Source organism: Schistocerca cancellata, chromosome 2 (genome assembly GCF_023864275.1).
Source record: "Schistocerca cancellata isolate TAMUIC-IGC-003103 chromosome 2, iqSchCanc2.1, whole genome shotgun sequence".
NCBI classification, from domain to species: domain Eukaryota; kingdom Metazoa; phylum Arthropoda; class Insecta; order Orthoptera; family Acrididae; genus Schistocerca; species Schistocerca cancellata.
The window spans coordinates 126,763,082-126,791,048 of record NC_064627.1 but is presented as its reverse complement, the minus strand read 5'-3'; the positions used below and the strand labels follow the sequence as shown (position 1 = coordinate 126,791,048).

General features: G+C 45.1%; 1 protein-coding gene across 1 annotated transcript in view; it reads right to left on the bottom strand.

The window, feature by feature from the left end:
• Window positions 1–27,967, bottom strand: part of LOC126161386 (cyclin-dependent kinase 5 activator 2) — a 333,234-nt gene that overhangs the window by 28,198 nt on the left and 277,069 nt on the right. The gene's annotated exons all lie outside the window — the stretch shown is intronic.

Below are 27,967 nucleotides of genomic sequence, written 5' to 3'. Positions count from 1 at the left end.
TTAGGTTTAATTAGTTCTGAGTTCTAGGCGACTGATGACCTCAGAAGTTAAGTCGCATAGTGCTCCGAGTCATTTGAACCATTTAAACATTTTCATTCATTGGTCCTCAGTTTGCCTTCATTAATTAGTCTCGTAGCTCAACTGCAAGTATTTTCACAATGACTATGCAGTATTGATGAGTATATAGAAACGTGGTCAATAGCGGCACTGCTGATTTCCATATCTGTTATTCTAAATTGTCTGAAGAAAAATCAGATTATACGAAATGAGAAAGTATTTGAGCATAGCTACATAACAGGTCTGTCCTAAATATTTAAACTTAAATGCCCACTTAACAATATGGCACGTCAATCTAATTAGAAGTTAAAAACTTATAATAACGCTTGTAATCGTTCAAACAAATTTCGGGCTTGCAGCCGGTCGTCGTTCAGTACTTGGCGCGATATTTCAACTGCCAGTCATCTTCAGGTGAGCCGTCGCTTGTAATCGTTTATAAATATCACAAAGTCACCAGATGGACCTCAGTGTAGCGTGACTTTCCATGAATTAAGTTTACAGCACAAACTTCAACATGTTAATTAGTGCAAAATCTACTGATGTCAATGTTTTTATATTTATATTACTTCTTAGTAAAAATGACAACTCCTGCTTCAACTTCATTGTTCAGATTGATTCGTGCTCCCTGAATAATTGCAACGTAACGTTATTGCTCATCATGGGAAAGCGAAACGAAAGAAAACTACACCACCACGCTTAATAACTAGTCAAACGAGTCGCTGCCCTGCTGTTGCATTGTCAAAGTCGCTTGCGATTCATCAGATTGCGTGCGAATTCCAAGCGTTCAGCGATCGATTGCTGCGTTCTGCTAATTGACCACACACGTGCGATTACGTCTGCTGCCTAGCGGCAGGCGTTGGCCACTGCAAATTCGGCCCAGTGTAGAGTCTCTAGTCGATGTATCTGGACAAGTATTCCTGTCTTCAGTTTGTTGTTTGTTGCTCTCCAGCCCCCCCCCCCCCCCGCAAGACCCATCAAGATTTGTCAGTGTCATTTTGCTACACACCCTTTGTAGGCGAAGAATTCCAGTTTGATATCAGGTGTAATGTATTGAAATTAATTCACAAATGAAGTCAGACAATATCGCATGTGACGGCAGTAGTACAGCATACAACAAGACATCAACGGTTCAGGTTGTAGAGGGTGGAACTTGGTATACAGGCAGTCGGCTCTGTGTGGTGTTAGTGAGTGCGTACGTACGTACCTGTACTACAGACAGGAAATCCACACCATTCGTGTCAGTGAATGCTGTGTACCTAAGCCAAGATTGTGTCAACGCCACACGGAAAACAGTTATCATGTAATGAAAACGGAGAAATCGGTACGCACAAGGAAATGTGACTCTTTAGTCATCACGTCGCCAAGAAGGTGAAGTGTTCAAGTACAGTGACAGATAATTTCATTAGACATAGACAGAACTGAAAATATGGGCAAAGCAGAAAATTATTTGAGGCGTAGAAAGTGTTGCTTTTGCGCAAAGTAAGGGCCGCAAAACGTTATTCTTATCAACTTCTTGCTGATTGACGGTTACCAGTAATTGCTAGGTCTGTACGACAAATTTTGTCTCATGACAGATATCCTGCATTTCAGAATAGGTTGCAGAAAGCCCGCTCTAACACTCAAGCATAAACAGGATAGATTTGAGTTTGCTGAAAAACATATATGTTGGACTTCAGAATGGAAGAAAGTGACTTTCAGTGATGGGAAGAAGTTTAATTTAGGTGGGCTGGATGGATTTCAGTATTATTTACGCGATCTAAGAACGGAGCAGCAGATAAGAAATGAGGAGAAATTGTGGTGTTGGATGTGTTATGATTTGGGTAGCCTTCTGCGCTAAAGGTAAATCACACATCGCTTGGCTGTACACTAGAATGAACTCTAATATGTACTCTGAGATGCTAGAGACAGAAATGCTTAGAATGTATGAGGACCTAACGGACGAAAGTCTAATGTTTCAACAAGACAATGCATCTGTGTATGGTTTTGCTACAACCAAACAGTGGAATGGAGATAAAGATATCGATGTCTTGCCCTGGCCTGCACGTAGTCCGGATTTGAACTCCGTGGAAAATATTTGTGAAACACTTGCAAGTGTGTTTATCGCAATGAAAAGCAATTTGAGGCCATATGTGAGCTGAAAAGAGCGATACGAGAAGAGTGGGTGACGTTTTCACAGCAAGAGCTACAAATCGTAACAAGATCAATGTCGAAGAAAATCTTTGAGGTAATTAGGAAGAACAGGGCCTTGGACAAAGTACATTTACATCTACATTTATGCTCCGGAAGCCACCCAACGGTGTGTGGCGGAGGGCACTTTACGTGCCACTGTCATTACCTCCCTTTCCTGTTCCAGCCGCGTATGGTTCGCGGGAAGAACGACTGCCGGAAATCTCGAATCTCTCTCATTTTACATTTGTTATCTCCTCGGGCGGTATAAGTAGGGGGAAGCAATATATTCGATACCTCATCCAGAAACGCACCCTCTCGAAACCTGGGCAGGAAGCTACGCCGCAATGCAGAGCGCATCTCTTGCAGAGTCTGCCACTTGAGTTTGCTAAACATCTCCGTAACGCTATCACGCTTACCAAATAACCCTGTGACGAAACGTGCCGCCCTTCTTTGGATCTTCTCTATCTCCTCCGTCAACCCGATCTGGTACGGATCCCACACTGATGAGCAATACTCAAGTATAGGTCTAACGAGTGTTTTGTAAGCCACCTCCTTTGTTGATGGACTACATTTTCTAAGAACTCTCCCAATGAATCTCAACCTGGTACCCGCCTTACCAACAATTAATTTTATATGATCATTCCGCTTCAAATCGTTCCGCACTCATACTCCCAGATATTTTACAGAAGTAACTGCTAACAGTGTTTGTTCCGCTATCATATAATCATACAATAAAGGCTCCTTCTTTCTATGCAGTCGCAATACATTACATTTGTCTATGTTAAGGGTCAGTTGCCACTCCCTGCACCAAGTGCCTATCCGCTCCAGATCTTCCTGCATTTCGCTACAATTTCCTAATGGTGCAACTTCTCTGTATACTACAGCATCATCCGCGAAAAGCCGCATGGAACTTCCGACACTATCTACTAGGTCATTTAGTACGAACAGTGGAATAACACAACAGAACAGCGGAAGGTTCAAATGGCTCTGAGCACTATGGGACTCAACTGCTGAGGTCATCAGTCCCCTAGAACTGAGAACTAATTAAACCTAACTAACCTAAGGACATCACACACATCCATGCCTGAGGCAGGATTCGAACCTGGGACCATAGCGGTCACGCGGTTCCAGACTGTAGCGCCTAGAACCGCTCGGCCACCCCGGCCGGCTGTGACTTATGTGTGTCTGTAGTACTTTCATAATGAAGTCGACCCGTATATGCTTCAGACATTACACTAATAACTTCGTGGAACCCTGCCTTTATACTGATTTCCACTACTGTATTACATTTGTGAACTATTAATGGAGTTTTGCGAGCGGTTAGACAAATGCCGCACCGTACAGGTAAAAACAGAAACGAAGCGCCGGAGTATCGCACAGAGTTTGTGGATGTTTGTTGCCGAGACTGAATACCCATCGAGTTATCAGGCAGGGTTAACGCAGCAGTCACTCGTGAAATACGGCCAGCGTTCCGCACGCTCGCGTCCGTGACGTCAGGAAAGAGGAGGGTAGTGGGGTGGGGTGGGGTGGCTGGGGCAGGAGGTCGCGAGCGCCGAGGTCACCGAGCATAAATAAGCGCGCCGCAGACACGTTCGCCAAGAGCTCTCCAGAGAGCACGCGGCGCGCGAGTGACGTGCGGGCCCCCACACCCCAATAAGCTGGAAGGGAAAATTATTTATCGCACTTATGAGGCTGAGTCTCAGGATGTGGTTGGAAATTCGTCTACAGATAGAGTGTATGTCAAAATAAATATATCGAAAATCGATGCGGGGTAAGTATACGATAACGGAACCAAAAACGTTCCAGTAAATTCGGGTCCGCAAACAAGCCGTTCGAGGATAATTGTGAATATTGTTTTATGAGTCAACACTGACCTCAGTATGAAATACTCTCAGGTGGCAAAAGTCGTGGGATAGCTGCTTACATCGTGTCGGATAGCACAGCATTCGATGTGGCATGGTCTTTCGAGGTCCCCTGGAGAAATATTGAGCCATGCTGCTGTAACACCTACAACGCCTCTCGGTGTTAATAAACCAAAATAGCTCCCAAATTAGCTCCCATGCCCTCGAAATATAAATTCAGAAAATGTCCCAAGCCCCTCCACAAGTAGTAATTTATGAAATAGAAATAAGAGACAAATAGAGGGAAATCTATAGTAGAAAAATAACAGAAAAAGAAAAGAATTTTAATCATAAATTTTGGAAGCATGGGAGGGGGGGGGGGGGAAACGATAGAAATGGTTAAATTATTAGTTATTCTTATATATGAGAAAATCAATATTATAGCCACAGAACGTAGGTCTTGAAAACCAGAGATAGCGTTTAATAAAGTATAAATAGACATACAATGCAATTATGATACTCCAGTCTCTATCCTCTAGTCTGTTCGAAGTCAATTAGGACGTACAGCTTTAGGAAGCAACAATAGGAGCTTTATTAAACCAGGGCGCAAGAATAAATCGCGACGGGATTGTTTTTTTGGGAAGCATTAATTTCAGATCAGAATTAGAACTTTTGCCATAGAGGAACGGGGAGGTGATCAATAATCTCTCTGACTTTAACGTCACTTCGTGTGAAGATTTAAATATTTTACGGAATTAACGATTTTTGGACAGATTCGGACTTTGTATTGTGATAGTGGAGAAGCTTTACTTCACGCGACTGGTAATCATAGTTCGTGACAGTTTATGGATATTAAACGGGAACAACCTTTTTATCGAAAGTGACAGAGCATTGTTAAGTATCTCTGATATTGACGGTATTCCAGATTAGATACTTATTCAAAGAACCCCTTTGAATGCGATCGTGTGAATGAACTGATTTATTAATAATTATTGTTAAATAAAGTAACGTGTTAATTTGAAACTGACTATTCGTCTTGAACTTTACTTCGACTTAGGTTCATAAATAATTAGGTTACGTGATTTTCACCAAGAATAAACTGCAGACTAGTAACTGAAACAAGTGAACGAGAATCCGTTGAAAACACTAGTATTAATTTACTTATGGTTTTTTTCCTTCAGAACTGGGAAGACAATACGTGTAGTGACTCACTGGGGTTAATTTAAGAACTAGCCGGGATAAAACAAAACCCCTCAATATCAGTCAATGTATAGATAAATTAACATTCCTACTTTCATGCAAGATACGCAAGTCGGGGTAGAAAAAAGGGTCGCTACACTGCCTCTGTAGGCGTCCATTATTACGGAAGTGTTATCAGTACAGATTTTTGTGCATCATAAAGGTTCCAAGGGGTTCACGTCGGGAGGTTTGGGTGGCCAAATTATTCGCCCAAATTGTCCAAAATGTTCTTGAAAGGAAACGCGAAAAACTGTGGCCCAGTGACATGACGCATTGTCAGACATAAAAATTCCATCTTTGTTTGGGAACATGAAATCCTTGAATGGCTGCAGACAGTCTCCAAGTAGCCGAACACTTCCAATTATATCTCCAGTTGGGCCAGAGGGTCCAGTCCGTCCCATATAAACACAGCACGCAGCATTGAGGAGCCGCCACTACCTTGCACAGTGCCCTGTTGCCAATTTAGGTACACGGCTTCGTGGTGTCTGCGCCACACTCGAACCCTACCACCAGCACTTAGCACTTACCAACTTACCAGCTGAAATTGGAACTCATTTCGACCAGACCCAGGTTTTCCGGTAGTCTGGGATCCAACCGATATGGTCTCGAGCCCAGGAGAGGCGGTGAAGGCGATCTCGTGCTTTTAGCAAAGGCATTCGCGTCGGTCGTCTACTGCCAAAGCCCATTAACGCCAAATGTCGCCGCTCGTTCGTCCCGTGTCGATTTCTGCAGTTATTTCGCGGAGTGTAGCCTGTCTGTTAACACCGTCAACTCTAAAGCCGTCTGCACACGGACCGTGCTGTCAATCGTTAACGTTGAGCGTGCCAAGTTCAACGTGCTGCTGAACGCTCAGGAACGATGCGACTTGTGCACACGGTAGGTGGGGCCCCAACGTGGTATACGCGGTCGCAACGCACTCCAGCGGCAGTTGAGGGATGTTTCTAGTTCGTAAATCACACTGTTTAGTCAACGGGCGCGCGTAACATTCCCACGTTAGCTCTGTTAAAACGCACATTTCCTCCATCGTCCACGAAAAGGAAAGTACCATGTCCAATCAATAAAGACAGAGGCTTATAAAAGTTCCATTACAAACAGTGCGGTACAAATCTGGAATACTTCTCTGCATAAGATAAACATTATTTCATCACTTCCACATTTTAGTAAAACCCCAAGATCAGTCTTACTTGATCACTGTTCCTACCCAGTAGCAGAAACATTGTAACATGTGAATTAGGAAGCGTAAAAGAAAAAGGAGCGTCCGCAGCTCGTGGTCGTGCGGTAGCGTTCTCGCTTCCCGCGCCCGGGTTCGATTCCCGGCGGGGTCAGGGATTTTCTCTGCCTCGTGATGACTGGGTGTTGTGTAATGTCCTTAGGTTAGTTAGGTTTAAGTAGTTCTCAGTTCTAGGGGACTGATGACCATAGATGTTAAGTCCCATAGTGCTCAGAGCCATTTGAACCATTTTTTGAAAAAGGAGCAAAATATCTTTATACCAGTAGCGCAAGCTGTCCTGTAGATTAAGCCAATCGAACAAAGTAAAAAAAAGGTGAACTTATATTTCCTTAACATCAAATATTATAGCATTTACTTATATTAAACTAATAATAAAGTATCAGAACCTAATAAATACGCAAATGTTAGGAAAAAAATCATTAGATGTGTTAAGACGCGAACCACCGCCTAAATGAAGACTCCTTTCTAGACAAGGACGCTACTCATTACGCTAGACCAACATTAAGCTCTGCAGATGTAAACATATTGTGTTAACCTCTGCTAAAAACGTTAATCGTAGATAATTATGTTACTAATTGAAATTTAACTATATCAAATTTTACCAAGAACAATGCGTTTTGGGTGGATCTTCAGTGTGTCGCTGCCTTCAAATACGCAATTCTCATAATACGCAGCTGAACGGGGTGTCTCTGTTGGTAGTGCCGACAGACTGGCCCAAAAACTAGGGCACTCAAAGGTGTGTGACCGCTGGAGTCATCGCCGCCTAATAGTAGACCATAAAGAGCAACGAAGGACCTTCTGTGCGGAATTGCTTGCACGTTACGAAGCTGATCGTGACACTTTTCTGTCGAACATCGTCACAGAAGATAAAACATGAGTTCATCTCTTCGAACTGGAAAGGAGTGGCGCCGCACCACAACCCCTCCGAAGAAAAAGTTTAGACGGTGAAGTCATGCGACGGTCTTCTGAGACTCTGAAGGGGTTATTCTGTTTCAGATTGAATATAAACAGTCCAAGCCCCAATAACCTTTCTTTATATAAGGTTACCAGTTTCGGTCTGTTTTAGACCATCTTCAGACCCACACCACGATGGTAGATGGTAGCTGTGAACGGAGGAGGCGCTACACCTTCACGAACGCTAACTGTGGAGGTGCAGCGCCTACGCCGTTTACACTCACCGTCTACATCATGGTGTGGGTCTAAAGATGGTCTAAAACAGACCGAAACCGGTAACCTTATAAATATAGAAGAAAATATTGCGATTGTTACTGTTTATATACAATTTGAAATAATAGGTAAACCGCTATACTCCAGAGAGACATGTTCTCAAAAATTTCTAGTTGAGTTCTCCCTCATCGTGCAGCGATCAACTCTTTAGTGTATTACACTGCCCTCAAGAAATTAAAGAAATTAGCTCAGCGTGTTCGTCGCCACAAAAATGCAGACGAACTTTTCCTTCTCCACGATAACGCAAGACCTCACAGAAGGCGGCGCACCCGAGAGAATCTCACAAAAGTTCACTGGACTATTCTTCATCATCCACCCTGCAGTCGAGATCTCGCACCTTCCGTCTTCCATCTGTCTGGCCCAATGAAGGACGCACTCCACGCGAAGCAGTACATGGATAATGGGGAAGTTGCTGACAAAGTAAACTTTGGCTCCGCGCCTAGCAATAGAATGGTACCATGCGGGCAAACAGGCCCTTTCGGTAAGGTGGCGTAAGGCCGTCGCATTGAACGGAGACTGTGTTGGAATATAGGGTTTTGAAGAAAAAAAAAAAAGGCTCTAAGCACTATGGAACTAACGTAAGGACATCACACACATCCATACATCCATGCCCGAGGCAGGATTCGAACCTGCGACCGTAGCAGCAGCGCGATTTCAGACTGAAGCACCTAGAACCACTCGGCCACAGCGGCCGGTGGACATAACACGCGAATTGTCATGACAATCATTAAAAGAAAGTTTTTCGTAGCCGCGATATCTTTTTACGAAATTTAAATCATCAGCTTTGTCCTTGGAATGTGAAAATATTTTGTTGACTCCCATCTACATAGGGAGAAACAATCTTCGTCATAAAATAAGGGAAATGAGACCTCACACGGAAAGATTTAAGTGTTTATTTTTTTCGCGCGTTGTTAAATAGTGAAACGGTCGAGAAATCGTCTGAAAGTGGTTTTATGAACCCTCTGCCAAAGACGTAATAGCCAACTGCATTGTAGTCACATAGATGCACAGTGTGTAAGTGAGACCTTGTGTTGCGATTACGATAAGATGATAGGAACTTGATATCTGATGTAATACATGGTAACTCTGACCGTTATTATCCTAACTGCGCATAAGAGGAACTGTTACAACCAGATTCCGCGAAGTTGCGGTGTTTGTTTGTTTTCAACGATTTCTGGCCTTCTCTTCAGAAAACGCGCTTTCATTTATTGTATAGTTTTGACGTTTAGACGCTACTGAAGAAATGCCGGCCGGAGCAAATATTGGGCTTGCTTGCCGGTGTTGAAAAATGATCGTGTGGCATTGTTCGCCGGGATCTGGGGTCGTTCGGCCACTTTGTGCAACTTTTTCCATTTGACGCCACTTCGGCTACTTGGTCGTCGGTGAAGATGACATGAAATGGTGAGGACAACACAAACAGCCAGTCCCAGAGCGAAGAATAGCTCCGACAAAGCCGGGATTCGAACCTGGGACCCCGCGATTTAGGTTCAGCGAAGCTAACCGCTCTTTTTCATATGACGAAACATCTTTATTTACAAACAGATTTGGGGGAAAAAACCACTAGCTGTTTTCACAGATGAACGAAATATTGACAAATGTTCTACTGAATTTCCGTATCTTGAATGCACAAGGTGCGATCAAAAAGTAAAGGGAACTTTTTTTAAAGAATTTGTATTTATTTATAAACACCAACTTTGTCCCCTTCAAATTAATCCCACTCATACGAGTAACATATTAGTGGCAGTGCTTTTTTCAATCCTGAAAGCACTTCTGAAACTCACTTTTCGTTATGATGTTTCGCTCCTTCAGCGATTCTCGTCAATGGGGGCAAAACGACGTCCTTTCACGGTTCACTATTCACCGTTCTCTTCAGCATCGGGAATAGGGGCCATGTCCGGCGAATACGGTGGCTGAGGCAGCAAAACGGTTTCGTTTTTTACCACAAAAATCACGAACAAGCATTGAGGTGTGAGCGGGTGCATTTTAGTGATGCAATTTCCATGAGGGTTTTGCCCCATTTAGGGTCGGTTTCTTCGGATTCCTTCACTCAAGCCGTGCGTAACTCCCATCTATTTTTTCTTACTGACCGTACGACCATAATATAGGAATTCATGATGAACTGTCCCACTGCAATCGAAGAGGAACCTTCACATGTGATCGTACTTTTTGAATTTTTTCGGTCATGACTCTTCAGGCAGTTTCGATTGGGACGACAGGGCCTTCGTTCCGACGTCATACTCGTATATCCATGTGTTTTCACCTGTTAACAACTTTCTTTAGAAGTTCTGGATCGTTTACGACTTCATTAATCAAATCCTAAGCGATGTCAACACGACGTTGTTTTTGCTGCTACACGTTTCATGCCCTAAAAAATTGCTTTGCATGAGCCAGAGGATCTGCCGACATCAGCCTGTTTGACAGTGATTCGGCGATTTTCCAGAACTATTTTCTTTACTTCTTCAGCATTACTGATGTGTAAGGGCGTCCAAGGGCGTCATCGTCTTCAACGTCTTTTCGATCCTCCTTGAAACTTCCATATCACTCTTAATGTCTTGTCTTACTCATAGTACATTCACCAAACGCCACAATCAACATTTAGAATGTGGTTAGCACTTTATTCCATTTTTCAAGCAAAATTTAAGCAAATTCTTTGATCCTTCTTTTTCGAAAGTAAAAATTCGCCCAACATTCGAAAATACGTATAACCTTTTCGATTGTCATCAATAAACTGAATATTCAAAAAATCTGAAAATGCAAACGTAGATCAGAAACATATATACCAACAAGATAAATAAGTTTGAAATCCAAATAATATACGAGTTTGCTGCCGGGTGACGTCATCGACCACCGCCGATATTTCGACAGGAGCACACCCTGCCATTCTAGAGGCATAACTGCAAGGAGGAAGCAATGTGCAAGGGAATTTAATACCTCGGTTCACAGAGGAGAAACAAAGAAGTTACCACACAGAACAAGTAACCACAGAGTCAACACACAACCATCCCTAGAGATGTCGATCGATCACAATGCACTTGCGACTTCAGGCAACCCCGAAGCCAATAATCGCACGGACTGAGGTCTGGGGACCTGGGAGGCCAAGCATGACGAAAGTGGCGGATGAGCACACGATCATCATCAAACGACGAGTGAAAGAGATCTTTCACGCGTCTAGCAATACTATTTTTTTGGTGCTAATGAAACCCCATGTCATTCCAAGCACGTGTGTCAATTTTTACCTCTCTATCTACATTATTCCGTGGTTTATTAAGTTTTCAAATTTATACTGACTTCTTGATCACCCGGTATATTGCCGTACACCTTTCGTAGTTAACTCTTCTTCTCACTTGATACGCTTTTTCATAACACTGTGCCTTCCTGAATTGGTCAAATATTCCTTCCTTCCCCAAAATTCTATGTAACAGCTTACAGGCATCGTCGACGTTTCCGTACTTCACCATCACGGTTCTTGCAATGAATCTTGCGTGATACGCCGTCATTGTTCGAAGAGTAAGATATTTTTTCTAAGAGACACTGTGCGAAACGGCTCGCACGCCGCGGCGCCGGGACGCGAGCTGCGGCGCTCTGCCCGCGGCCTGGGTGCGGCCCCCGTTCCGCCGCCGCCACTATCGATCCCGGCGTCGCGACGCCTGGCCCGACGGCGGCGCCGGCACAGGCCCTGCAGCGCGCTGCGCCCCGCACCCCTTGCCGTCTGCTTCCCTCCCCACCTTACTTCCATTCGCACACGCCGGCACGCAACGGTTCAATGTCCTTTCCCCTGACATAAACGATGGCCCACAGATAACTGCATCGATTGATTACGTCTCCGGAGGCAATAAAGCCAAGAAAGTTCGCTCAAATATATTTAGATCGCGGACACTGACAATATGTCTCTCGGGGACAAACCGCTATCATTTTCTAGAGCACAACGCCACATAGTTTTATTACCTGTTCCAGCTAGATTGGCAGGGACTTTAGAAACTAAGTTACACACGGCGTCCCACGCTAACACGGCAAGGGCCATAAATCGATTCCCCAGAAACTTACAACAATGGAAGAGGCGTCAATATAAGGGAACATGTGTCTCGGCTTATTCGCAGATATTCGACCGTTTCTGAGAAAACGACGGTCACAGCTTCCGAAGTAATTCACGCGCCTTTTCGAGAGTCGAAAAGAAGCGGCGCAATATACAGGCGGGCGGTGAATGCCTCTTTTCCTAACACTACTCCTATTTCAAATTTTTCTTTGGTTTTCTTTACTTCTTTTTCAGTGTACACTACTGGCCATTAAAATTGCTACACCACGAAGATGACGTGATACAGACGCAAAATTTAACAGACAGGAAGAAAATGCTGTGATATGCAAATGATTAGCTTTTCAGAGAATTCACACAAGGTTGGCGCCGGTGGCGACACCTACAACGTGCTGACATGAGGAAAGTTTCCAACCGATTTCTCATACACAAACAGCAGTTGACCGGCTTTACCTGGAGAAACGTTGTTGTGATGCCTCGTGTAAGGAGGAGAAATGCGTACCATCACGTTTCCGACTTTGATAAAGGTCGGATTGTAGCCTATTGCGATAGCGGTTTATCGTATCGCGACATTGCTGCTCGCGTTGGTCGAGATCCAACGACTGTTAGCAGAATATGGCATCGGTGGGTTCAGCAGGGTAATACGGAACGCCGTGCTGGATCCAAACTGCCTCGTATCAATAGCAGTCGAGATGACAGGCATCTTATCCGCATGGCTGTAACGGATCGTGCAGCCACGCCTCGATCCCTGAGTCAACAGATGGGGACGTTTGCAAGACAACAACCATGTGCACGAACTCTTCGAAAACGTTTGCAGCAGCATGGACTATCAGCTCGGAGACCATGGCTGCGGTTACCCTTGACGTTGCATCACAGACAGGAGCGCCTGCGATTGTGTACTCAACGACTAACCTGGGTGCAAGAATGGCAAAACGTCATCTTTTCGGATGAATCCAGGTTCTGTTTACAGCATCATGATGGTCGCATCCGTGTTAGGCGACATGGCGGTGAACGCACATTGGAAGCGTGTGTTCGTCATCGCCATACTGGCGTATGACTCGGCGTGATGGTATGGGGTGCCACTGGTTACACGTCTCGGTCACCTCTTGTTCGCATCGACGGCACTTTGAACAGTGGACGTTACATTTTAGATGTGTTACGACCCGTGGCTCTACCCTTCATTCGATCCCTGCGAAACCCTACATTTCAGCAGGATAATTCACGACCGCATGTTGCAGGTCCTGTACGGGCCTTTCTGGATACATTTGTTCGACTGCTGCCCTGACCAGCACATTCTTTAGATCTCTCACCAATTGAAAACGTCTGGTCAATGGTGGCCGAGCTACTGGCATGTCACAATACGCCGGTCACTACTCTTGAAGAACTGTGGTATCGTGTTGAAGCTGCATGGGCAGCTATACCTGTACACGCCATGCAAGCTCTGTTTGACTCAATGCCATGGCGTATCAAGGCACATTACGGCCAGAGGTGGTTGTTCTGGGTACTGATTTCTCAGGATCTACGCACCCAAATTGCGTGAAGATGTAATCACATGTCAGTTCTAGTATAATATATTTGTCCAATGAATATCCGTGTATCATCTGCATTTCTTCTTGGTGTAGCAATTTTAATGGCCAGTACTGTTATGTCACCGTCAACGGGAAACGACCCAATCGTTCACATCTCCACCGAGATCACTTCACCGACTCTCCGCTTTGCGTCGCATGCAGGGTGAAGGACACCGACGATCATCGCTTCTTTTGTGGCCCAGCAGCAAATGTCTGGCACTTGGTCCAAAGAATTCTGCCCTCCCTCGCAAGTGCAACTCCTGACCGAACTCCACCGCACATGATATTGTTCCCGGATGACGTGTACTACTTGCACACGAAGACTCATTCTGCGAATTGGTTCCATGGCCCCGCAGTTCGATATTTTTTTGCAGCTGGCGAGAAGAGCGTTCTCGATTTCTGCACCATTGTCTGTAATCTGAAATTCGGCCAATACTTTTCCATCTTCCTTTGGTGTGCTTTTTACGACCCGCCACGTGGTTGGAAGGTCCCGGCAACGAGCAGCTGATCTCATCCGGTGCACTAGTTTTGGAATTTTTGATCCAGAGGGCATTCCTTTTTATATTCGAAAAGACGTGGATAGATTATTCACTACGCAGGGAAAAAAGATACTAAAAAATCAATCGAACACAACATAAACACTCGAAAAAAACTCCTTTTCTGTTACATACATATGATACCTTCTCCCTCCCTTTCCTTTCCTCCTTTCTTAGTTTAGGTAGAACTGCTGGGGTAGAAGTAGTTAGGGGGAAAAGCCTGAAGTGTCCTCCCCAGGTTCGAAGTGGCAGTGGAAAATAGACCTTATTTTGTAAGTTCCTTTGCAATCATATAAATAAGGGGAAAAACTCATTTGTAATTTTATTTTCCATTTACCTACCCACGTCCGTAGGACATGACTGCACGAATGTTTTACAGTGTACCTTAAAATGACGTCCTTACTCATCTGCTTATTGTATATTTGATGGATGCATTTAAAAACAAAAGCGAATGGAAAAAATATTTGAAATTGTTTTCGGTGAAATGCCTCTAATGTATCTTGATTCACGATCAGTTGCAAGCGCCAGTCTTCGAAAAAGCCATCCGTTGTACGTGGTCTGCGACGCAGTTACTTCCAAGGCATGAATCTTTATCAATGATAACGGAATTTCTCTCCCGAGTGAGTTCCATACGAAGGATTGTCGCTGTGGAAAACCTGCCTTCGCGTAATCCTCTTGGAGTTCGGGATTTCTATGTTTAGAATGTTTCTATGACTGGAATCATCCAAGGGATTGCATCAAATCTTTCTGAATAATAAACACCAGAATAAAATTTAAGAATTATAACTGATATAAGTATGAAATACATTGAAGAGACAAAGAAACTGGTACACCTGCCTAATATCTTGAAGAGCCCCCGCGAGAACACAGAAGTGTTGCAACACGATGTGGCATGGACTCGACTAATGTCTGAAGTAGTGCTGGAGGGAACTGACACCATGAAACCTGCAGCGCCGTCCATAAATTCGGGGTGGAAACGTCTTCTGAACAACACGTTGCATCCCAGATATGCTTAATAATGTCCACATCTGGGGAGTTTGGTGGCAAGCGGAAGTGTTGAAACTCAGAAGAGTGTTCCTGGAGTCACTTTGTAGCAATTCTGGATGTGTGGGTTGTCGCATTGTTCTGCTGGAATTGCCCAAGTCCGTCCGAATGCACATCGGCCATGAATGGATGAAGGTGATCAGACATGATACTTACGTACGTGTCACCTGTCAGAGTCGCATTTAGACGTATCACGGCTCCCACATCACTCCACCTGCACATACCCCACGCTATTACAGAGCCTCCGCCAGATTGAACAGTTCCCTGCTCACATGCAGGGCCTTGGATACATAAAGTTGTCTCCATACCCGTACACGTCCATCCGCTTGATAAAATTTGAAAAGAGATTCGTCCCACAAGGCAACACGTTTCCAGTCATCAACAGTTCGATGTCGGTGTTGACGGGGCCAAGCGAGGCGTAAAGCTATGTGTGGCGCAGTCATCAACGGTACACGAGTGGTCCTTCGGCTCTGAAAGCCCTTACCGATGATGTTTCGTTGAACAGTTCGCACGCTGACACTTGTTGATGTCTCAGAACTGAAATCTGCAGCAATTTGCAGAAGGATTGCACTTCCTTCACTCTGAACCATTACCTTCAGTCGTCGTTGGTCCCGTTCTTGCAGGATCCTTCTGCGGCAACAGCGATGTCGGGGATTTGATGTTTTCCGGATTCATGATATTCACAGTACATTAGTGAAATGGTAGTACGGGAAAATCCCCACTTCGTCGCTACCTCGGAGATGCTGTGGCCCATTGCTAGTGAGCCGACACCACGTTCAAACTCACTCAAATCTTGATAACCTGCCACTGTAGCAGCAGTAACCGATGTAACAAACCGCGCCAGACGGTTGTCTTATATAGGCGTTGCTGACCGCAGAGTCGTATTCTGCCTGTTTACATATCTCTGTATTAGAATACGCTCGGCTACGCCAGTTTCTTTGGAGCTCCAGTGTATAAGATTATGACGATTTAAGAATATTGTAACCCCTTAAAATACCATACACACGTATATGTACTAAATGTACAACACTTATCGTGAAACACAGTTGTAATTTTAGAATTAATCTAACGCCCTTGGCCCTAACTTCGAAAGAAACATTCGTGTAGTAACCTTCTATGGACAATGGTAGATAAATAAAAAAGTTAAATATAAACAGTAATCCGTTTTTTGAACACGGTACGAAATGTTTACACGCCGCGACGATAGCTACTACGCTGTGCGCTAAAAGGCATCTACATTACGTCGAAAACTATGAGGGTCGTTTTCTCAGAATCGGTCGAGTATCTACGGGTGAGCCGAGACTGGCTCCTCTTCCACTGAGCAACATTTCTGTGAAACCGGGTCGTGGCAATTGCCGCGTTCTCCTCATAAGACCACTGCACAGTAAGAGCTGCACATTTCCAGACGAAATTATACGTTCCACGTTTCCTGTACACACAGTTCTGCTGCGGCACGGATAACAGGAGCTTCATAGCGTGTGAGTGAAATGGCGCAGCAATTGGAAACGTACCCCAGAGCTGAAGTAGGCGGGACAAACGTGGGGCAAACGTCTAAACTTAAGACAGATTTACCGCGAACTTTTTGCCTCATATAAACCACCACAGTAAAATGTTTAGCCGTAGTGAAAATGTGCCAATAATTTGACTACGACGGTACAGGCGTGGATGATGCTGATCCTCCATACAGTCCACGTATTGTAATGTGCGATTTGCATCTTTTCGAGTAGCTGAAACAACGTCTCGAGGCAGAGAGAACGTTCCGAACGTTGATTACAGAGACTTAATGGTTTCGTTAAAAAATGGTATCATGTACCTGTGTGACTTAGAGCTACAGTGCAGCATTTGGCCCGCAATAACAATGTATAACCTATTGTTCGAATCCCCTTCGTATCAGCTATCTTCAAATCTGTACCGTCTCGCCCGTAACAAGCACTTCAATTTCAACAGAGCGTGACCCGTCATTAGTGAGTTCTTACCTATGATTTAAAGTGAATGGAGGTTGTCACCATTAATGGGTTACAAGCAAGCGACATGTCAACGGAACGACACTTCTAATAAAATTAATAATACCGCCTCCCAAATGTTTTACATTTTATGAAAACATCTAGCATTTTTTGGTGGTGAAATGTATAAAGTGGAAAGAACAAATAATTGAAATTTATTGATTTTATTGATTACGTCTTATGCAATGGCAAATAATCAGCGTTACTCATGACAAAAAGTATAAAGATTACCCTTATCAGTATATTGTATCTTTTAAATATGAAGAAAATTACTTTATTCTAGCCCAGTGTTTCACTGTTTGTTTTTCTCTGTATTTCTCATTGCCTTGAAATCATAAAAATAAAAAGAAGTACTCTAGCACTTGTTATGTGTGCAACAGAGCATGTTTACTGTAGACCTGTTCTCACACGATTAGAGGTATTCCTGCTTAAAGGGCTGTAGAAGTAGGACACGCCGTTATGTTGTCCGAGGTTGGTACAAATCCCTTCATAGCACGGTATAATAGAAAAATTTCGAAACCGCTCTTGTTACCACAATTTATAGCCTTTCAAATATCTCTGTCATGTGCACCATCATTTACATAAATACTCGGCAAGCTACCATACGATTCGTGGCGGAAGTACCTGTACTAGTACAAGTACTAATCAATTTCTTTCCGGTTCATATCGCAAACAGAGTGAGGGAAAAATACCTGTCCATATGCTTCTGTATGAGCCCTAATTTTTCGTATATTGTCTTCGTGGTCCTTACGCGAAATTTACGCTGATGAATCGTTTGGCAGTGAGCTTCAAATCCCGGATCTCTAAATTTTGTCACTGTTGCTCCTCGAAATGAGTGTTGCCTTCCTTTCAGAGATTCCCATTTGAGTTTCCGAAACATCTCCGTAATACTTGCGTGTTGTTCGAACGAACCGGTAACGAATCTAGCAGCCCGCCTCTGAATTGCTATGATGACTTCCTACAATCCGACGTGGTGCGGATCCCAAACATATCAGCAGTACTCAAGAATAGGTCGTACTAGTGTCCTAAATGCAGTCTCCTTTACAGATGAACCACACTTTCCCAAAATTCTCCCAATAAACTGCAGTCGACCATTCACCTTTCCTACCACATTCCTCACATGGTCTTTCCATTTCACAGCGTTTTGCAACGTTACGCCCAGATGCTTAAAAGATATGACTGTGTCAAGCAGGACACTACCAATGCTGCATCCGAACATTACGGGTTGGTTTTTCCTGCTCATCCACATTAACTTACATTTTTGTACATTTAGAGCTAGTTCCCATTCACTGACACTGTTGTTTCATGTAAACAATGTTTCGGTGAATAAATAAATTTGTAATGGTATGCTGACACTAAAAATATAATTCTGTTTGTAATGTCTTGATTTTTGTCATAGTGGCCTGGAGCAAATATTTAAATTGAACGTTTCTTCGACGGGGAAAGGACCCTAAAGTTTAACATGGATCCCAAAGAACGTGTTGCTCCTTGCGACACCTCAGGTCTTTGAGAGGTGAAGCCTTGATTAAAACTAGACTAAAAGTTTCGAGAGTCCGACCGGGATTCAATGCCACGACACCTCGGCGTCCAGACACATGCTAGATCACGAGATCCGATATTGGTAATCTGCAATGATAACATTTTATTTCAAGCATTGAACTTGTCTTCTTTGGTCCATCTGCACACACAAATTTTCCTTCCGTTGAAGAATGAAATGTTTTTCTCAAATATAGATGAGACTTTATTCTCCTTGACGGTTCAAATGGTTCAAATAGCTCTGAGCATCTGAGGTCATCAGTCACCTAGAACTTAGAACTACTTAAACCTAACTAGCCTAAGGACATCACACACATCCATGCCCGAGGCAGGATTCGAACCTGTGACCGTAGCGGTCGCGCGGTTCCAGACAAGTGCCTAGAACCGCTCGGCAACACCGGCTGGCCCTTGACGCTTCGTCCAGTGTTGAACATCTTCGTAGTCCACAATGGACCTTTCAGTCAGCAGGGGATGGTTCAAATGGCTCAAATGGCTCTGAGCACTATGGGACTTAACATCTGAGGTCATCAGTCCCCTAGAAAACTATTTAAACCTAACTAACCTAAGGACATCACACACATCCATGCCCGAGGCAGGATTCGAACCTGCGACCGGAGCGGTCACGCGGTTCCAGACTGAAGCGCCTAGACCGCACGAAGTCAGCAGGGGACTGTGAGCTGTAATGAAGCTTCCTGGTGGACAAAAATTGCGCACCGCACCCGGCCGACTAGCTTTTAAACTGCAGGGTGTCCGAAAAGTCTTTCCCTGATTACATAAATTGATAACTCAGGCTAGAAGTAAGATACAAATATGAAACTGGTGTCTAATTGTTTACAAACTATCAAAGTTTTTTTCACACATCAGTAAACTTTCACATGAGCACCCTTGGTAGCTCGTGGCACATCTAGGCGATATTCAATTTCCGTCCACACATTAGCCAACATCACTGGAGGGATCGATTCAACGACTGTGGTTATCCGTTGCCGCAGGGTTTCAAGATCTGGTACACGTGTTCGGTAGACCTCGTCCTTGACATAACCCCATAAAAAGAAGTCTAATGGGGTTATGTCAGGAGGGCGCGGAGGCCAAACCGTTGGCCCATCACGACCAATCGATCGCCCAGGAAAGGTCATATCGAGATAGGCACGGATGTCCAAACCCCAATGAGGCAGTGCACCGTCTTGCTGAAACAAGACATCGGGGTGATACTGAAGCAGCTGAGGAAAAGCATACAGTTGCAACATGTCCAGATACACTGCAGATGTGATGGTAGCCTCAGCGAAGAAGAATGGCCCGATAATTCGATCGTGCAATAGCGCACACCGAACACTCACCTTTGGACTGCCTCTGGTGCACTCCATGACCTCGCCAGGGGGCTGTGAACCCCAAATGCGCACATTATGGCGATTCACTACTCCACTGACAAAAAAGGTCGCTTCGTCGGAAAAGGCAATTCGTCTGAGATAACCATCATCGTCCTCAATACGTGATAGCATTTCGACCGCAAAGTCATGTCGACGTGTACTGTCATTGGGCAACAATGGAAGTGGAAGTTTACTGATGTGTGAAAGAAACTTTGATAGTTTGTAAACAATTAGACACCAGTTTCATATTTGTATCTTACTTCTAGCCTGAGTTATCAATTTATGTAATCAGGGAAAGACTTTTCGGACTCCCTGTATTACTTCTGCCACTATGGAATGACACAAAATTGTCGACGTTAGCTTTCGCACTCCTGCCACTGATGCAGCCGTGTGTAATGTGTAATTGCGCTATGCCTTTAATGCACTGTTATTTAATGTATTTAATCTTTTTTCAAAAGCACTATATTCTGGTTGTTGTTCCTTCTTTTAAATGTTATATCGCTTGAGGCGAGCGAGCGCCTCGGCCGACTGGGTATCGTCCGTCGCGTAGTACACCGTGCTGTCACATTAACGTGACCATTGTCTAAGTTCGACGTCAGTTTGCAATAACCACTCATAGACGGCAGTTGGCAGCAGTGGCTGTTTAAGGTATATAGAGCGCGTCGAGGGAACACCGAAAACAGTGCAGTCGTTGTGGTAATGCGAAAATGGAGCGTGTTATTTGACGTCCAAATGCATTTGATCATCGGGGGGTGGCAACATTTCCGAAAGGACAGCCGTGGTCAAAGTATACCGTGCATGCAGAAATGGAGCTACCCAAAACCGTGGCGGGGGCAACATTGGTGAACCATGTGCCATAAATGACAGGGTGAACGACGGCTGCGGAGATGTGTACGGGCGAACAGGAGCGCAACTGTTCAGCAACTGACCGCCCAGATGATCCAAGGGGCTGCCAACAGTGTCTCCGTTCAGTGGACGTTCCCGCGTATGTGCCTATGCAGTAGGTGCCTGGTTCATGCACCCATGCTGACAGCTGTTCAGCAGCGACGAAGGCTGGAACTTTCACTCCGATTCCGCAACTGGACGTTCATTGAGTTTCATGCTCCATTGGACAGATGACCATTGGCGTATATGGCATGAAACTTCTGAAAACAAACACCGTGCAACCCAGTGGGAGCGTTATGATCTGGGGAATGTTTCTGTCACGTTCCCAGATTGATTTCACTGTTCTGGAAGGAAAAATGGATCAGGACATGTATGCATCTATCCTTGAGGACATCGCTACATGCGGTATGCTTTCCCTCAGCACGATGGTATCTACCAGCAGGATATTGCAACGTGTCACACATCTCACAATGTACATATGTGGTTACAAGAGCACCAGGACGAGTTTTCGTACTGCGCTAGCCACTACTCCCCAGATTTAAACCCAATCGAAAATCTGTTGGACGACCTCGATCCAGCTGTACGCACCATGGATTCTAGTGCAGAAGGCCGTGGAGCTGGAGTCAGCATGGGTCTTTATACATCCTAGAACTGTCCGCCACTCGTGGTCTCGCGGTAGCGTTCTCGCTTCCCGAGCACGGGGTCCCGGGTTCGATTCCCGGCGGGGTCAGGGATTTTCACCTGCCTCGAGATGAGGCATCATCATCCAGGAAAGTGGCGAAATTGGACTGAGCAAAGATTGGGTAATTGTACGGACGTTGAGCGCTCCACAAACCAAACATCATCATCATCATCACATCCTAGAACCTCATTGACTCTCTTCCTGCACGTCTCGAACCTGTCCCCGCTGCAAAAACTGGTTATTCAGGGGCTTTTGACAGTTGGTCACAGTAATGTGACTGGACAGTGTACCAATTGGCCGCTTTTGCACATGCTTCGCATGCGAAAGATACCTGAGAGGACGAGATACATCACACCTCATAGATACTGCTCTTTTTTTAACCATATTGTGCTGTAAATTGTTCTTCAAGATTTGTTGGAAAGCTTATCACGGAAGTGATAAGTATTGTGTATTAGCTCACTTGAGCAAAATGTAAAATAAGTGGAAAAACCGAATATACTGTATATCGGCAAAGATGGTAAGGATGTCACTGAGAAAAGTTTCGAAATGATTTGATCTTACATGTTAAGTTCGTTGGAAGTCGTTAAGTGTTGTCATTCTCAAATACTGGATGAAGATAGTCTGGTAATTTGCACGCCTGACTGACGCCGTCTGAAGACATAAACACAGTTTCCGATTTTGATACTTGACTTAGAGTGTTAAACCCTTAGCATACTATTAGTAATTGTTGTGTACATAGTTCCGTGTAGTCAGCGCGTACACAACTTTCCCACTAGAGCGCGCCATGCTAAGCGCAACAGCGCAGGCGCAGCGCTCGTCCGTCTCCGCACTACGAGATGGCGCTGCCTTAGAGACAGACCAAATTCTGCTGCCGCCGATCCGCGTATTAATATGTAACGCAGCCAATGAGATTGCTGCTAACGTAGAACCTTTTCTCCTCGCTGATCACACTCGCGCAGTGATACCTGAACGCGCGAGATATTACGAGTGTACAGACCTCCGATTAGTCAGTCTGCACCGAGTCTGCATTAGTATGCATTAGTCTACATTAGTCTGTACCAGTCTGTAGTCAAGTTTCAGTCTGTGCCTAATAAGATTATCATATTCCTGCACATAGCCATGAAGAGAAATGTACAGACACTTTGTCAAGTATCAGAGATACGTGAGAATAAGATCAACGTACCAAGACCAAAGGAACTTCAGATTGTCAATTGTAAATAGCATCCAGAACCAAGTTATTTTTATACTTGTTATTATTTTAATAAATGTGTGTGAAAATTAATCAAGTTCTGTTTAAAGTTGGTCACCGTCAATTTGCTACTCTAAGCGTGCGAGTGGAATTTCTATCGTCTGACCTAACGGCAGAAGATAAACACGCCACGATAAGACCACGAGACATATTGCTGACACTCGCCTACTTCGGTAGAGCGACAAGTCAAATAATCTGATGGTGTGTGTACTGAAGGTCTTACAATACGCACACCACAGTAATCTTAATGAGTACATAATAACACCAAATTAAATTTTTAATTTTGGTTAATAAATATACGAAATAATAGAAACAAAATTTTTGTCGCCCCTGGAAACCTTTAGATAGCCAATCTGTCACGGGGATTCTCAGTATTTTAGCCTCTCAGTAACATACATACATTGCTCTTTACAACAGACGTACTGTCGTTCATATCTTCGTGACGGACAAAGTTACAACAAAAGCAGTTATATTATATGAACTGAAAGTGGATGGAGCGCAGAACAGTGGAATGGAAAGGGAAGGAACTAAAGATGTCAGTTTCATCGGGGCTTTATGTGGAATCAGCGGCAACGACTGAAAATGTTTGCCAGACCGTATCCCGAACCTGGGATCTTCTGCTCACTAGGCAGTTGGGCTAACCGCTCCACCATCTGGACATGGTGCTTATCGCAAATGCGCGGACGATCTCGGGACGCTCCCCAGCCGACTCACGTTCCCACTGAGCGGCACCTATCCGCACTCTCCTTCCATGTTCTCCATGCATGTTAATTTCAGATCCCCCCATGGACGCCGTATATAAATGTGCACCCACACTGAAGGTTGTGGACTCAATGCCCATCGAGGGTGAATCATGTCACAAAGAAAAGACACCACGCATTCACAGAGAAGCAAGGTTAATGTCCCCCAGGCAGCTATACAACATCAGCTTTAAAATTTTTTTATTTCGCTTCAGGACCAAAAAATTATTTCAGTTGGTTAACGTAGGTATCACACTAAGAGTAGGGAGGCCAGACGCTCTTCCCTTGGTTAATGTCGACTTTTGGATCTGGAGCCGCTACTTCTCCTTTAAGTAGCTTCTCAGTTCTCCAGGCTAGCATGCCTAGACTCCTCCCTCTCCTCTCCCTCCCCCTCCATATCAATGCTGAATCCTTGAAACTGCCGGCAATCGAGCTCGAGTCATCCGTGTGAGAATTTGATGCGTTAGACTGTCAACTATGTACGGAAACATGTTTGTTGTTTTGATTTTTTAATCACATATCTGCGTTTCTGTGGCTGCTCTAATTTTTACAAGACGGCAGTGTCTTTTGTGCATCATTGCATACAACCACGGCATACATTATGATATCGCCTACGTAGTTCGAGAGCCGTTCAATAAGCAATGCAACACATTCTTTTCTCGGCCAGTTTCGCTTGAAAAACTGCGGAATTGGTTGTGGAATTTCGTGCAACATTCCCGTTTACGCCCCTGTAGTTAAATGAAGTTCCGATAGGTTTCGCCGCTATACCTAGCCTTCAGAACGGCGTCTGTAAGAGAGCTGCGTTCCTAGCAGAGAGCTGTCATTGAGCTTCTTATGACGGAAAACCAGAGTATCGCAGAGATTCATAGGCGCTTGTAGTATGCCTACAGACTCTTGGCAGTAAACAAAAGCACGGTGAGTCGTTGGGCGTGGCGTCTTACATCATCGAAACAAAGTCACGCAAACCTGTCCGACTTCCCTCGTGCGTGCCACCGCACTCAGCTGTGACTCCTACAATTGGAACGCGCGGGCGCCCTCATTCAAGATGACTGACGGATCACAGTCAAACATCTCACTGCACAACTGGACGTCTCTGTAGGTAGTGCCTGACACAGTTGGGGTCCTGAAAGGAGTGTGCCCGCTGGCTCAAAAATGGTTCAAATGGCTCTGAGCACTATGGGACAACATCAGGGTCATTAGTCCCCTAGAACTTAGTATTTAAACCTAACCTAAGGACATCACACACATCCATGCCCGAGGCAGGATTCGAACCTGCGATCGTAGCGGCCGCGCGGTTCCAGACTGTACTGCCTAGAACCGCTCGGCCAGCTCGGCCGGCTGCCCGCTGGCTCCCTCGTCGTCTAAAGAAGACCATAAAAAGCAACGAAAGACGAATGAATTGAAATGATCTTATGGCATTGTTGGGCGGAAGGCGCCATGCGGGGAAGTCTGGCCACCGTATTGCAAGTCCTATTTAGTTGACGCCACTTCGGCGTCTTGCGAGTCAATGACGATGAAGAAAACACAACACCCAGTCATCACGAGGCAGAGAAAATCCCCGACCCCGTCGGGAATCGAACCCGGGACCCCTTGCGTGGGAAGCGAGAACGCTACCGCAAGACCACGAGCTGCGGACAACGAAACACAATTTTTTGCTGTCGAACATCGTCATAGCCGATGAAACATGGGTTCATCACTGCGAACAGGAAACAAAACGGCAATCTAGGGAGTGGCACCACGCTACCTCTCCTTCAAAGGTGCACCCTCAACCGGCAAAGTCAAGGCAACGGTCTTCTGCGACTCTGAAGGGGTTATTTTGTTTGATGTCCACCGTATTGCTACAACGATCATCTATGAAGTGTATTGTACTACCCTCAGGAAACTGAAGAAACGACTTTAGTGTGTTCGTCGCCACAAAAATGAAAAGGAGATTCCCCTTCTCCATGACAAGGTCTCACACAAGTTTGAGCACCCGAGGGCAGCTCACAAACTTCATTGGACTGTTTTTCCTTGTCTACCATACATCCCTGGTCTCGCACATTCCAAGTTCCATCTCTTTGGTCCGTTGTAGGATGCCCTCCGCGGGAAGCAGTACTTGAATGATGGGGCGGTTACTGATGGAGCAAGACATTGTCTGTGACGTCGACCAGTAGAGTGGTACCATAAGGCATACAGGCCCTCCCAATAAGGTCGCATAAGGCCGTCGCTTTTAAAGGAGATTATGTTGAAAGAGTGGGATGTGTAGCCAGAAGAGTGGAGAATAATATGGTGTACTGGAATCCTGAATAAAACCAACCTGCTTTCAGAAAAAAAATGTGTTGCGTTACCTATTGAACACCCCTCGGCCGACCGCTGTGGCCGAGCGGTACTATGTGCTTCAGTCTGGAGCCGCGCGACCTCTACGGTCGCAGGTTCGAATCCTGCCTCGGGCATGGATGCGTGTGATGTTCTTAGGTTGTTGTTGTTGTTGTTGTGGTCTTCAGTCCTGAGACTGGTTTGATGCAGCTCTCCATGCTACTCTGTCCTGTGGAAGCTTCTTCATCTCCCAGTACCTACTTCAGCCTACATCCTTCTGAATCTGTTTAGTGTATTCATCTCTTGGTCTCCCTCTACGATTTTTACCCTCCACGCTGCCCTCCAATACTAAATTGGTGATCCCTCGATGCCTCAGACATGTCCTACCAACCGATCCCTGCTTCTAGTCAAGTTGTGCCACAACCTCCTCTTCTCCCCAATCCTATTCAATACCTCCTCATTAGTTATGTGATCTACCCATCTAATCTTCATCATCCTCTGTAGCACCACATTTCGACAGCTTCTATTCTCTTCTTGTCTAAACTATTTATTGTCAACGTTTCACTTCCATACATGGCTACACTCCATACAAATACTTTCAGCAACGACTTCCTGACGTTTAAATCTATACTCGATGTTAACAAATTTCTCTTCTTCAGAAACGCTTTCCTTGCCATTGCCAGTCTACATTTTATATCCTCTCTACTTCGACCATCATCAGTTATTTTGCTCCCCAAATAGCAATACTCCTTTACTACTTCAAGTGTCTCATTTCCTAATCTAATTCCCTCAGCTTCACCCGACTTAATTCGACTACATTCCATTATCCTCGTTTTGCTGTTGTTGATGTTCATCTTATATCCTCCTTTCAAGACACTGTCCATTCCTTTCAACTGCTCTTCCAAGTCCTTTGCTGTCTCTGACAGAATTACAATGTCATCGGCAAACCTCAAAGTTTTTATTTCTTCTCCATGGATTTTAATATCTACTCCGAATTTTTCTTTTGTTTCCTTCACTGCTTGCTCAATATGCAGATTGAATGGCATCGGGGATAAAGTACAACCGTGTCTCACTCCCTTCCCAACCACTGCTTCCCTTTCATACCCCTTAGGTTAGTTAGGTTTAAGTAGTTCTAAGTTCTAGGTGACTGATGACGTCAGATGTTAAGTCGCATAGTGCTCAGAGCCATCTGAACCAATCTGAACGTCCCTCGCAGTTGTCTTAGTCTGCATTTAGACCTAACAGAGAAGCCAGTAATTTGCTGAGTTGGGACGTTTGGAACTGAGGGCCGGTGCTGGTGACTCGGAGCCGACGCCTAGACGCCGTGCGATGTGCAGTGGTGTGGTGTGGTGCGGTACGTCTGCCGACGCCAAATCAATAGGGCGTCGCGACGCTGCGGACGACGACGCCGCAAGACGGGCGAGGAGTAGGGCGGTACGGCGCACCCCATCCGCCGGCTGCCGCTGTCACGGCCACGTGGCCACGCCTCGCCGCAGAGGGCTTGTCGCAACAGTAATTCAAGCGGATCGCACCTTTTGAAACCACTGTGGTGCAGCCTTTCCGCGGTTCCGGCGTACTGCAAAATTGACACAATACGCAGGTGAAAAACAAAAGTTGCTAAGTGCGTCTAAGGCTTGTATCTAGTCACTCGTTGACCAGTCTGGATGGTAACAGACGATAGGAAAAGAAGTGCCGGCCGCGGTGGTCTAGCGGTTCTGGCGCTGCAGTCCGGAACCGCGGGACTGCTACGGTCGCAGGTTCGAATCCTGCCCCGGGCATGGGTGTGTGTGATGTCCTTAGGTTAGTTAGGTTTAAGTAGTTCTAAGTTCTAGGGGACTTATGACCTAAGATGTTGAGTCCCACAGTGCTCAGAGCCATTTGAACCATTTTTTGAAAAGAAGAGCCGAAGTTTTAAATTTCGCGTTTAAGAAATCATTCACATTGGAGAAACGCCCAAACATACCGTCCCTTGGCCATTTTACGGACTCCTAGTAATAAGCATTGCTGCTGTACGGAAACAACTGAAAGCATTGCTACTATGGTTCAAATGGCTCTGAGCACTATGGGACTTAACATCTGTGGTCATCAGTCCCCTAGAACTTAGAACTACTTAAACCTAACTAACCTAAGGACATCACACACATCCATGCCCGAGGCAGGATTCGAACCTGCGACCGTAGCAGCCGCGCGGCTCCGGACTGAGCGCCTAGAACCGCTAGACCACCGCGGCCGGCTGCATTGCTACTAAATAAGTCACCCGGTCCTGAATGA